Source organism: Perissodus microlepis, chromosome 15, assembly GCF_051167445.1.
Source record: "Perissodus microlepis isolate ML-2025 ecotype Zambia chromosome 15, ASM5116744v1, whole genome shotgun sequence".
Lineage (NCBI taxonomy): Eukaryota > Metazoa > Chordata > Actinopteri > Cichliformes > Cichlidae > Perissodus > Perissodus microlepis.
Window position 1 is genome coordinate 29,870,439 of NC_140475.1, and position 14,413 is coordinate 29,884,851.

At 40.0% G+C, this 14,413-nt stretch overlaps 1 long non-coding RNA gene across 1 annotated transcript; it reads right to left on the reverse strand.

The window, feature by feature from the left end:
• Positions 1-12,433: 12,433 nt before the first annotated feature.
• On the reverse strand, positions 12,434-12,894 carry LOC146372377 (uncharacterized). Its single transcript, XR_014802821.1, has 2 exons — positions 12,705-12,894; positions 12,434-12,618 (listed from the first exon to the last, which is right to left on the reverse strand). It is a non-coding gene; the product is annotated as an uncharacterized LOC146372377 (long non-coding RNA).
• Positions 12,895-14,413: the final 1,519 nt, after the last annotated feature.

The following is a 14,413-nucleotide window of genomic DNA, read 5'->3' on the forward strand; positions in this document are numbered from 1 at the left end:
CAGGAAGCCAGTGTAACTGAGATAACAATGGTGTCACATGTGAGTACTTAGAGGATTTTGTCAAAAGCCTAGCTGCAGCATTTTGCACAACCTGCAGACGATCTAGAGAACCTTTGCTTAGACACATAAATAGCGAATTACAATAATCCAAGCGTGAGGAAATAAATGCATGTATAGCAATCTCCAGTTCAGAGCGAGATATAATCGGGCTTAGCTTAGCCACATTTCTTAAATGATAAAAACAAGACCGAACCAGAGATTTCACATGCCCATCCAATGTGAGAGTCGAGTCCAAAGTGACACCTAAATTCCTGATAGAGGATTTAACATAGAGTGAGAGAGGACCAAGGGCTTTCACTATCTGCGATAAAAATCTATCAGAGGCACATACGAGGACTTCGGTTTTCCCCTCGTTGAGTTGGAGGAAATTTGCAGCCATCCAACATTTGATCAAATCTAAGCAATCATTCAGACGCTGAAGCTTAGATAAATCCTCAGGCTTAAAAGAAACGTACAACTGAATATCATCAGCATAACAGTGATAAAAAATGTCCTCAAAAGAGCCCATTATATGCTGGAGGGGGAGAAGATATATTAAAAACAATAAAGGCCCCAAAACTGAACCTTGAGGGACACCATAAGTAAGGGAGGTAGAGGATGACCTAAAATCGGAGACGCCACAGAAAAGGATCGGTGATGGAGATATGAGGAGAACCACTCCAAGGCAGTTCCAGATACACCAACCCAATTTTTCAGCCTTTCAATGAGGATGTGGTGGTCAACTGTGTCGAAAGCTGATGTGAGGTCCAACATGAGTAGAACAGAGCATTTTCCTGCATCATTATTCATCAAGATATCACTAGAGACCCTAAGAAGAGCTGTCTCTGTGGAGTGAAAGTGACGAAAACCGGACTGAAACTTATCGTAAATGCCATGTTTATCTAGAGCTGCCATAAGTTGCTTAGCCACAACCTTTTCTAGAAGCTTAGCAATTAACTGTAATTTAGAGATAGGTCTGTAGCTGCTCCAAAGAGAGGGGTCTAGCTGAGGTTTTTTTAAAAGTGGGAGAATAGCAGCATTTTTAAAATAAACCGGAACTATACCAGATGCCAGTGAAGAGTTGATTAAAGTGAGCACACATGGGCCAATAGACTGGAAGATATTTTTGAATAATGATGCAGGTACAATGTCAAATGAACAGGAGGATGCTTTCACTGAATTCACAAGTTTTACCAGCTCAGGTAGTGAAACAGGAGAGAAAGTATCCAAGATAATGGGCCGAGATGGGGTAGAGATCGAGATAACAGGTGCTGAATGTGAAAAATTCATTCTCACGTTATGAATTTTTGCAAGCAGAAAAGAAAGAAAATTTTTACAGTCCTCGTTAGAAAAAATAGGGGCCGCAGGTAGAGCAGGAGTAACAATGTCACTAATGGTGTTGAATAGCACCTTAGGATTGCCTCTGCTCTTTGTAACCAAGTGTGAGAAATGGGCAGCCCTCGCATCTCTGATCGCATTATTAAAATAAGCTAAAAGGTCCTTAAGATAGAGGAGGTGAACATTTAGATGAGTTTTCCTCCACCTACGCTCTGCTTTATGACAATCACGTTTTAGACAATGAATACTGTCATTTAGCCAAGGAGGAGATTTGGAGGCAGAAACACTCCTCGTCTTAACAGGACAAATTTCATCTAAAATAGAAAGGCAGTAATCATTAAAAAGACTGGTTGAGAAATCAACACCATTTTGAGGAGATAGCTGTAAGTTAAAAGCATCCACAAATTTCTCCGCTGTGGAGGAGTTTAAGATGCGAGAGCTAACCATCTGTCTAACGGGGGACAAAGGCTCATTAAAAGACAAATTAAAAACAATAACATAGTGATCAGAAATAAAAATGTCCTCAGAGCAAATAAAATCAATATTTAAACCCAAAGTAAAAACAAGTTCCAGTGTGTGACCTTTGCTGTGTGTAGGACTGGACACATGCTGAGCAAAATGAAAAGAATCCATAATGTTCATAAAGTCTCTGGCGAATGGGTTGGAGTCATCATCAACGTGTATGTTAAAGTCCCCAACTATAAGCACCCTAGACAGCTCCATAGTTGCGGATAAGAAGTCACTGAGCTCCGATAAATGTATGACTATACTACTCTCCCCTTTAAAATAGCAGGAAATCAATTTACATATCTAGGTGTAACAATTAAAGGAAGTATAATTGTCTCTTCAAAGTGAACCTCCTTCCTCTGTTAAATAATATAAAAAAAAAAAACCTGGCACAGTGGTCCCCTGTCTCCACCTCTTTGGTGGGAAGAATCAACTCAATCAAAATGAATATACTTCCTAAATTTTTGTATCTCTTCCAATTGTTACCAGTATTTATCCTCAAATCCTTCTTTGATTCCTTGGACTCAATTATCTCATCTTATATATGGAGAGGTAAACGCCCTTGATTGAACAAGGCTCAACTCCAAAAACCCAAGAGTCGTGGAGGCCTGGCACTGCCTAACTTTCGATATTACTATTGGGCAGCAAATATGCGCTACATTATATCTTGGCTTTACTTCCAAAACAAAGGTAATTGCCCATCCTGGGTGCTCATGGGGTTGAACTCAACCACAGGCTCTTCTGTCCTGGCCCTGATTGGATCCTCATTCCCCCTTCCCCCAAACAAGACAATCGATAATTCAGTTGTCTGGCACACGGTGAGAGTGTGGGCTCAGATGAGGAGGCATTTCGGATTAACAGGCTTCTCCCTTCTGAGTCCAATTTTCTCTAACCCTTTTTTTCAGCCATCATTATCTGATCCTATATTTCAAGATTGGCATGACAGGGTCATTATATGTTTCAATGATCTGTTTTTTGACATTGTATCCTTTGTATCTTTTGCTCAGCTTTCTGAAAAGTTTAATCTCCCACATACACATCTTTTCAGATATCTGCAGATCAGACATTTCCTTCAATCTCAGATTCCAAACTTCCCGGTAGCACCAGCTGCAAGCCCAGGGGATATGCTCCTTACTCTAGTTCCAACAAGTAAAGGGTTTATCTCTCTTATCTATGACAGGCTGGTGAGCATGAACAGTTCTTCGACAGATCGGATTAAAACGGCCTGGGAACAAGATTTAAATCAGTCATTGTCTATGGTTACATGGGACTTAATACTCAAGTTAGTTAACTCCACATCCCTATGTGGCCGCCACTGTCTTTTACAATCTAAGGTTGTGCATAGGTTCCATCTCTCCAAAGTCAAACTATCTCGTATGTATCCGAATGCTGACCACTCTTGTGATAAGTGTGGGAGTGCGGAGGCTTCCCTTATCCATATGTTCTGGGCGTGCCCTAGCCTTAAAGGATTCTGGAGAGATATATTTCAAACCTTGTCCCTAACTCTTGGACACCATATAGATCCTAATCCATTAGTTGTGCTTTTTGGCACCACTGGAGAGGCTGATGCACGGTTGACCTCGTCACAGTGTTGCATGCTCTCCTTCGCCTCCCTTTTAGCTAGACGTGCAATCCTACTAAGATGGAGGGGTGCCCCTTTGCCCACCCAGGCTCAATGGCTGAGGGACCTTATGTATTATCTGAGCCTTGAAAAGATCCGGTATGTGATTAGTAATAACAGCGGTAAGGTTTACAAGGTGTGGGGGCAATTCCTGAAATACTTTTCCAGGTTGCAAACCCGACTTCCAGCATTACTCAGTAAATCCTCCCCCCCTTCTTCTTTTTTTTTTCTTTTTTCTTAGTCATTTGTGTGTTTGTCTTATTTTGTCCTCCTTTGTCTTGTTGTATTTGCGATGGGTTTTGTGTGTGTGTGTGTGTGTGTGTGTGTGTGTGTGTGTGTGTGTGTGTGCTTTGTTTCTATTGTTTTTTTTTCTTTGTTTTTTTTTCTTGCTTTGTTTGTTTGTTTGTTTTCCTACCTGGCCTGAGGGATAGGGGTACTGGTATGGGTAGTGGGTAAACTGATAAAAGCAATTATAAGACATGTGAGTGTGTCATTAATCTGTATTCTAGTATTTCAGTTTTAACAGTCACTGTGAAACTTACTTGTTTGTTGTTTAACAATTCTGTGTGTATCTGTTTGTCTTTGTTGCTTCAATTCAATAGAAATATCTTTGAGAAAAAAATTCAACAACTTTTCACCCAACAAAAAACAAAATGATAAAGAAATGTGATAAAGAAATAGGTGTGTATAAGCGTATATCAAGTCAAATCTATATCTTATGTAAACTGTTGAATAAGTATTTATCGCACACGCTCAGTAAACAATGTAGAAAATTTACGGGCTTAACAGATCACTTTCACATTTCAGATTATTTGTTACAGATGTATGATATCTATCTATCTATCTATCTATAAGAATATTTGAATGTCTTTATTTAAAATTAAATAAAGTCTCATGTTTTCCACTTGCACAGACACTTGAAGAGGTCATTTTACCCACAACGCTGCAAATATCTGGGCAGGGAAAGCAGCAAGATCTCATTCATTTACTGAAATTAACAGAAGGCTTTCAGTCATGAAGAGTCAATATCACCACCGGAAATCTCATGCTACACGAGAGGAGCAAACAGATCAACAAACATAACCAAACACACAAGCTGTTTCTTTGCAGTTGGGCACACAATCTGTCTGTTAGCTACCAGCTATGTCACTCTACTCTCTTGGCACACGAAACAAAGTGGTTCAACTAATCAGAGAATCAGTGGCCCAATCCCAGGCTCTTCCAGGCTGCATGCTGAGGTTTCACCCAGTTCATCTACTGAAGTGTGAGTGTATATGTGGTAGCTTTAAAGACACAGAATAAAGTGTGGAAGTGTGGAATGTTGTTTAAAACAGAGAATTGATTCCTCAGAGAGTGAGTTAGACAAGTGCTATGTAAGTACAAATGAACTAAAATGCAATCCGTGTATTTAGTTTTTTCTGGTCTGAGACTTGTCTTCAATGCATTCCCTAGCATTCCTTTTATTTTTTGTTCACCTCTGTTTCCACATTTATTTGTTACATCAGTCTAGTAAGTAATTGCTCAGCATTTAAAATAAAGATGGACTCTTAGAATGCTAAAGAAAAACAAAACAAAAAAAACAAGCAAACAATAAAACTTCTCAAACCCTAAACATGTATAACTCTACAAGGTATGCTGGCCAGGAAACAACTGGTGTTTTGGGGGGGGTTGCGCTTTGTTTTTCAACACTGGTGTTTTGGGAGTCATTGCTGACCCACAAGTCAACCAGCCCACTGAGAGAACTCCCACTACTCCAGATGGTCATGTTGCTATCGGGCTTGTCTAATTACAGTAACCACTAAGCATAGAAATATGTTAGATCAGAAATAGAGCTTAACATCACTGGTAAAATCCTTCTAACTGAGTGATCATCAAATCCTGGACCAGATAATAATGTAAAGGGCTGGTATCTAGGCACAGTTGTTCAATTGTTATTGTTTTGTTGTACAGTTGTTTTATGTACCCAGTTTTTTTATAGATTTGAATAGTATGATTCAAGTTCCAAAGACATTCAAGTCATACATAAGAGATTTCAAATGAACCCAGTTTCAGGCCTAAGAAGTCTGATTGAAAGCCCAACCAGTGTCCAGTCAAGTATATTTCATATCCAAGTCTAACAAGTTTGAGGTTATGACAAGAAATTCAAATCTGATTTTTAGGATTTTCCCTCAAATATCATAGGATCTTTGTGCTATAATGCGCTTTGAGGTTTGCTTGTGACAAATTTTGGTGAAATTCACAAAAAAAAAAAAAAACAATTTTTAATTTACTTTGCTTCATCAGCTTCCAATATGCTTGTTATGAGGCTCTGGCAACAGCCACACTTTTGTTCAAGTAATACTTATTATCATACCTATCAAAGCCATATTTGAGGGTATTGACTAGTACAGGGTATTTTGTGACAGTATATATTTTGTTTGCTAAGTGTTCTAAGAAGCTGCAAGACTTCTGAGAGAAATAAAGAAATGTTGTTGTTGTTTTTTAAGTTTACTTTTGATATTTGTTGGGGTTTTTTTTCTCTTTTTTCTCTTATTTCCATCAGAAGATAAGATCAAGGTCACTGCCAGGAATTGCCGATGTTGCTCGGAGCTCAAATCTTCCTGACAACCACTCCAATACAACTGGGGGGGCTGTGGATTAAAGAAAAGCTGCATAGAGGAAGAGGATGAGAGAAGCAGTCAAGCTGTCACTGTGGTCGTAAAATAGCTACACAGACAAAGGACACCACTCAATGATTGACAACTTTCTTCATTTTCCTGTGCTCGAGGTGAGCTGAAGGAGGACGATGGCCTCCATGAGCTGGTTTGCCAGCCATGCTGACATGCTGAATATTCTCAGTTTGAAACTGTTCTAACCAGTGACTGCATTAAAGCATCTCCAGTCAACTTCATCCCACTGTGCAAAAATAAAGCCAAACTTTCTTGTTAATGGGGCCTGCGTCCTTGCATTTTGAGCTAGACTGATTTATGGCAGTGATTTGTTGTTGTATCAAACTCCCGCCTAAATATCCATTGAACGTGACCTTGAACACACCCTCCCTACACTTTTTACATAGCCCGTCTACCCAGTTTTAACAGTTTCTACTAATGGTTTTACTGCACGTGACAGATTGTTAATTTTGATAAAAATACAACTATCACTGTATTTAAAAAGTCACACATGTTAACATTATATAGTTCTATATAGCGTCTAAAATTATTTTCTAGTTTCCATTATTAATGCATTAGCTAGATTAGCATTAAATACATGCACTGTGTTATAAGGTTTCTGTTAGGTAATTCTATACGCCAGTGTTGCTGTCATAGTCAATATATTTGAATAATCTGGGATGACATTAAAAAAATTGAATTTCAGCAGATTTACATATATTAGACATTTATCAGTTATGATGAGGGGGAGAGGACCTGTTTGTGCCTCCTGAAGTCCATTATAAGTTCTTTCTCCTCTTGACCTCAGTCCTGGAGGGAGAGGGTGGGGAAGAGGGAGGGGTGGTCTCAAACCGAGCAAAGCAGATGTTGAGTGCCTCTGCTAGTTTGAGGCTGCTGTGGAGGGTTGGGGGCACTGGCCTTTGTAGTTGGTGGGGGCTTGGATGCATCTCCGCACCTGGTGAGGGTTGTTGTTGGTGAAGAAGCCCTCTATCCTCCTTCTGTGAGCCTCCCTGGTGCATTTGAAGCCCCTGCTCGGGTTGGCTTTGGCAGTGCTGTACAGAGAACTGTACCTCAGCCTGAAGGCTGTGTTATGGGTTCTGATCAGAGCCTGTTCTTCACTCGTCATCCAAGGTTTATGGTGAGGAAAAACCTGAATGCCTTTAGTCATTGACACATTCTCTAGCACTTAATGTAGAAAAAGGACAGAATGAGTGAAGGTCTCCGGGTCCTGCTGTTCAAAATGGATTACTCTGTCAGATCAAAACAATCTTGTAGCTGGAGGAGAGCATCATCTGGCCACGTTTTAATGACCCGGGTGCTTGGAGGAGTTTGTTTCCTGAGGGGGGTGTAGGCAGGGGTGAGAAGCAGAGAGAGGTGCACAGATTGTCCTAGGTGAGGGAGGGGTGTCATTTTGTAGACCAAGTGTCCTGTTCCCGTGGTAGGACACAACACAATCAACTGCTACAAGATGTGTTAAAAACATTTCAAGTTTTTCAAGTTGTGAAATGTTAATGAACGAAAAAAGCATTATCCTTGAGGCCTTGGTGCTTTTTTTCTAAATGACAGGTGGAAAGATAAGATGATAGCAGTGTTGGTCAAGTTACTTGAAAAAAGTAATCAGTAACTAATTACTGATTACTTCCCCAAAAAAGTAATCCTGTTACTTCACTGATTACTTATTTTCAAAAGTAATTAATTACTTAGTTACTTAGTTACTTTTTAAAAACACGATTTACAACCTGAATAGGTGATAAAGCGATAGATCTTTCAGCCCAATTCTACTTTTTCTGCATAATTCATCATATAAAATGTAATCAAATGGAAAAGTCCCTTTTTAAAACTTGTTTTATTAGTTTTAATCTTTTAACTTTATCCATCAAGCAAAAAATTTAATTTAATGCAACATTCTCTGACTGGAAGAAATTTGTTTAATATTTAAACCTATTTTCTGCACATTCCAGCACATAAAATATATATATATATTTTTGTGTTTACACTCACTCTTTCAAATAGATGCAAGTAAAACACAGCAGAAAATAAATAAAGTCAAAGACTAGCGGTCCTGTTGCTCTATTTTCACCTGTAAAGCAGGACTAGGGTAGGCGGAGGTTTACCCTGGTGCAGGTGTGCCGCAGCGGTCAGTTGAAGAATCCGCGAGTTTCTCTGTGAGTTTTCCATTACGTCGTAGCTACTCAGTGCTTGCTTGGAAGTTTAGGGGGGTTTTTTTCGCTGTAAAAAGAAGTTTTCTTCCCACGCAGTGAACAGCGGACGCTAATGTTTTTGTCACTTTTTATGGAATCAAACTTAAAGTAAGGTCAGTACTTCCACGCTTTAAACACTGCACGCTCATACTCTCTCCTGCACTCGATATATTATCCATTGTTGATATGCATACAGCTGTTGTCACGAACGTAGCACTCGCTTACGTCACTGTCATGAGACATTCTCGCAAAAAAATCACGGTTTTAGTAACGCAGTAACGCAGCGTTCCTACAGGAAAGTAACGGTAATCTAATTACCGTTTTTGCAATAGTAATCCCTTACTTTACTCGTTACTTGAAAAAAGTAATCGGATTACAGTAACGCGTTACAAGTAATGCGTTACTGCCCATCTCTGGATGATCGTAAGGGCTTCAAGTCCCAGTTCAGTCATGTGTCATCGTGGTCACTTGCAGGTAAACAGAGGAAAACCTATAGAGCCTTAGCATTGGATAGCATGTATGAATGCGTCATATTATTTGTATCAAAGGCTAAGGTTGTACAAAGTACTGTACTGTCAACCACAACCCATCATATATAAGAATTCATTAAGAATATATACAATCAATATAAAGAGTAAATAATTTTTTTTAATTAAAGCTGTTATTTTGTGGACATCGGGTGTGACATCGGCAAGCTGACATAGCTAGAAACTGGAACTAATAATACTGGCAGCTTGTGTGTGTCAGCCAAAAATGCTCCAAGAACCTTTCAGTCCTCTCAGTAATTCATCTTCAATTAATTCACCTTGAAGTCTGAAGTCGCTAGATGTTTTTCTTCTTTGGGAAAGACCATCTCTGAATCGAGGAGGGGGCCTAAGGATACATCTTTCGCCATCTTACAATGCTGTGATTGCAGCCGTTCCCCAACTCTTTGTGAATGGTACTCATGGCCATTGATCAGTGGACTTTGATCACTGGGTTTTGGTCAGTGGGTTTTGGTCAGTGGCCATGAAAATTTGCATAATTAAGATTAAGGAACTGACCTCCCAACCCATTGTTCCTTCAGTGGGCTGGTTTCAGTCATTATGCAAATTTACTGTTTATAAGATTTGGGGAAACCTGCAGTCAGCTGAGACTGAAGAAGTCACTTGGATGAGTGACGAAATATTTCTCCCACAAAACGCTACGTCCAGATGAACAGAATAAACTTTTGGAGGCTCTTCTTTGGTTATCAAACTCAAACAAACAATGTATGTGGCATCGCTGAGAGTTAAAAATGGTCCAGTTTCTATTATCTTTATTGATACAACCAGCAACACTAATTTTATTCAAGCTTAACATCCAGGCATCCATGAAAAATACATACATAATTTCCTTACAGATTCTGAATGATTCTGAAAAGAGGATTTGCAAAATTCAATGGAGTTTGATGTCAGCAGGAAGTTAGCCCACCAGTTTGCATCTAAAAATGATATACCATGATGACATACCGACACCACTCTGTTTGTGTCGGGGTTTGTGTCAGGGGACCCGATCATTGTTACTCGGAGTGGTCCAATTTAATTTAAATTGGTCCACTCCGAGTAACATAGTGTACGTTGTTAAGTGCCAGGAGGATTGCTAGGATTTATACATTAGGGAAACCAAACAACCTCTGGTGAAGCGGATGGCACAATACAGAAGAGCTACCTTGTCAGGCCAGGACTCTGCAGTCTATTTACACCTACAGGCCAGTGGACACTCTTTCAGTGAGGATGTACACATTCTGTATAGGGAGGAATGCTGGTTTGAGCGGGGGGTCAAGGAGGCCATTTATGTGAAAAGGAGAAGACCATCTCTGAATTGAGGAGGTGGTCTAAGGAGGTGGGTACATCTTTTGCCATCTTATAGTGCTGTGATTGAAGCCATTCCCCAACTCTCTGTTAATGGTACTCATGGCCATTGATCAATGGCCTTTGACCAGTGGGCCTTGAACAGTGGTTATTGATCAATGGTCATGACAGTTTTGTATATTAATGATCAAGGAACTGACCTCCCAGCCCATTGTTCCTTCAGTGGTGCTGGTCTCAGTCATTATGCAAATGTATTGTTTATAAGGTTGGGGAAACCTGCAGTCAGCTGAGACTGAAGAAGTCTCAGCTGAGTGACGTAACGTTTATCCCACTGAAAACGCTAAGTCCAGATGAACAGAATCAACTTTTGGGGATTTACTTACCTGGATGAGCATGCATCAAGAAGTCCTACATATTTGTTTAATATGTACACTAAAGGAGATATCCTGGTCAAAAATGACTCCAAGACCCCTCACAGTGTTACTGGATGATACTGACAAAGGGATCCATGTAGAATGTAAACAGAACTGGTCATAAAATAGAGCTTCTACTGCATTTTGCAAACATTTGCTTTGCCAGCTGATTGTGTGCCTTGTTGCACCCGGCCTGCCAAGATAAGGTGGATTCTCAGACTCCAGTTTGTTGGTGATTCAAACAGGCTCTTCTCCACACAGTCCACATTCATGAAGTGCTTAACAAGCTCGAAAATTGCAGCTAACAGCTGGATTTTCCCATGTCAGTGCAGCTAGCCAAACAGCAAAGAACAACTGATTACTTAAGCGACAGAATGAAAGTGAAGAGTATATCCTTAGTGTTCACATAAAACTCATTGTTGCCGCCAGGGGCAGCACAAAAGTGACCCCCTTAAACTAATTTTTTGTTTTTGTGTCCTTATTTTCCCCTTAGCTAACATAAACTAATGTAAGTCTATTGACAGCAACCAAGCAACCAACCCGGTGATGTAACATTCCGTACCGAAAATGGGGATAAACATGTTTTTAAAACTTTAACTTTAAGCACTTGTTTCTTAAATCCAGCTTCACAGACAAACTCAAATCTGTGTCTGAGAGCTGGTCTTAATGGTGTAAATTAGCCTTTGTACATTTAATTTTTATTGTTCACTTTAAAGCTATCAGCATTATTTTGCACACCAATTTTACAACATCTACTTAGTACTTAAAAGCAACGTTATAAAAAATGTGATCCTTAGAATTCAGATTAACATGATAAGAACTAATAATATTAGGAAAAGCATTTTTGGAAAAAAAAAAAAACTTACCTGAGGTGAACTTTTTCTTTTAGTTTCACGCAAGTCGCATTCGCTAACATGGGGGTGGGTTTTATGAACTATACTGCAGTAAGACACCAGGAAACAATAGAAACATTTTGGCTTCACTTTTGGTGAGCTGTCAGATCATCCATGTTTTATAGAGTCATTGGCTGTATCCCAATTCAGGGTCTGCAGCCTTAAAGGCCGCATTTTAAGGCCGATTATGTCACCGCGACGCGACGAAGGCTGTCCCAATTCGAAGGCTGCTCAAAATGCGGCCCTCAAATGCGTCCTTAATTTCCCTGAATTTTAAGGACGTGGCGGTGTAGACTTCGTGGCCCAACATATCCCAGAATGCATAGCGCGGCGGTGGGTGTGGATAATTTTGCCGAAAAAAAACGGCGGATGAGGGGCGCCCGAAGAGTAAACTTTAAGTAAGTACTGAATATTATGTCACTTATTTATGTGCAAATGTTCAATAACGAAGAACATCAAAACATTACTGTTGGCCACATGTTGGCAAAGTTATGTGACATTAGTGACGTTTGTACTAACTTGGTTTTAAAGCCTTTACTTTAAAATATACGCCGTTCAATAGCTGAGCTTAATCTTACAGAGAATGATCAAAGCTCATGTAGAAACAAACAAACAAACAAATGAACAAAAGATTTTCTCCTTCATTTCTGTCAAACAAAGCTGTATGACACGTTTCCAGCTGTTAGTATCATGGTTGCTAGACCGTCCCATTTCACAAGCCTCGCACTTCCAGCCTTAGCGGTCTTTAAGTACGCGGCCCTTGAGGATCGTTGAGGCTGCGTACTTTAAGGCTGCAGTACCTGAATTGGGATACAGCCCTTGATAACAACTCACAAGACATTTACTTTCCACTTCAAACTATCAGAAAAATCAAATACTGTCACGGCCGAGACCGCCTCGAAAGAGAAAGGACTCAAATGCAGGGCGCAGAACAGCACATAGAAAGTTTCAGTGACAACGTTTATTTTCTCAGCAAGTACTAGAAACAACATCTAAACCTAAGGGGTTTATGCAGCCTGAGCTAAGTAAACAATCTGATCGCTCGTCAGTGGAAACTGCAGTTCCGTGGATTGGCTGAAGGGAGAGTCAAACTGGTTGGCTGGGTCCGGAGAAAGGGTCAGAGTCACTGAAATCAGAGTACAGACATTCAGGTATGGTTCTGGAGGAATACGGTCAAGCTGTATGTTCTGAATTTTCCTTTGCACTGCTTACTTGCCGTGGGTGGTCAGTAGTGGCGTGGAGAGGGGTGAGTGGTCCAGGTGAGTGGTCCGAAATCCGTAATCCCTGGCGTTGAGGCAGGGAGGCAGGCAGGTGCATGGGGCGAGAAACCCGTGAGACTGTCAGGAGGTCCAGTGTCCGGATGGGTGTTCTACAGTGGAGATTCGTGTCTGGCAACTTGGTGCATGGCTATGAAAGAGAGATACAGAATGAGAATGAGACAAGGTAGTTTGCAAGTCGTGTACAAAATGGTGCGAGCAATAAGCAGAACACAGTGGCTCCTCCCAGGGGTGGAGATGCCGGCTCAGAGTGAGAAACACTGGCACCCACCCAGACCATGACAAATACCTCATTTTCTATTCAGAGCATCACTTGTATCTGTTTAATGTCAAAAGGTTGGTGACTGGGAGATTATATAGCGGCTTGTGGGAAAAGCTTTGATCTGCAAGGGTGGAACAAAAACACAAAGTGATAAAATCAAAGTCTATCAAATAATAGTTTAATGGATAAATCTCTGAACTTTTTATCATTTCATTTCTGTCTTTTTCATTATCATCCATAACAAAGCTATCACAACTAGATTTTTTTTAATGGAGTTTATTGTGTGGTATGCTCCATATTTTATTATTATTTTTTTGCCTGTAGCGTAATAAACGGTTTAATTTGTATTTGTTTTCACTTAGAAGTACTGCAACACAAACTTTATTATAAGCGCTACAATATTAGCTATCATCACTATTAGCTATCACTACTTATTAAAAACACTTGCCCGGGGTGCTGGTTTAGCACAATGGATGAGCAGGTGACCATGTGCTGTATGACCGGAGAGCAATAGTCCCAGGTTTGAGTCTGCTGCATGTTTTCCCTCTCTCTCCCAGCTTTCTCTATCTGCACTGTCTCTATCAAATAAAGGCCAAAAGTTTATATTATGCTTGTTCTCCATGGAACTGTGATCCTCAAGTCTCCTGACCAAGACATAGGCCAGCAGGTAATTTAAGTTCTGGAAGCTGAAGTATGTGGTATATATATTTATTACATTTTATTCATCTTTCCAGTCAAGGAACACTCTTCCATAATGTTCTCCTTATTCAATTTAAATATATATAAATACAAGTGCATACATTTCTGTATATAAGGAATTAAATATCCTAGCTTTTAGTGGCCATTAACACTGATATTTGTAAATGATAGTGAGAATAATATTGTTTTCTTGGAATCAGCAAGGAAGGCAAGCTCCCAACTGAACAAAGCAAGCAACATCCTGGCCATCACTCTCGAGTTGCCTGGCAACCAGCAGAAACTCCAGGTAGTGATTGTACCCAATGACCAAGTAGTCTGCCAAATAATAACCCTGTGCTGGTTTGTAGTATTTGCACACATTTTTTAACACATCTCAAAATACTACTGTAATACTCTAACATTAAAGCTTAGCACCATGGGTCTGTTGCTACATATTTGGAATACAGGCAAGATATTATTCCTTCCAGAAAACCTCATTTCAAATCAGTAACAATAAACAGCAAAGATAGTATTGGCGACTGTCAAGCCTTTGAGTCGCCGAGCAGCTGAATAGGGGAATAATGTTGACGCGCCCGCTGTTTAAAACGTAAGTCAAAGTTCCAGGTTAAAACTCCTTTATTTGTTATCAAATCCTTAAAATCCGTAGAAAAACAGTGATCAAAAACATTCTAAGCTTGAGCGGT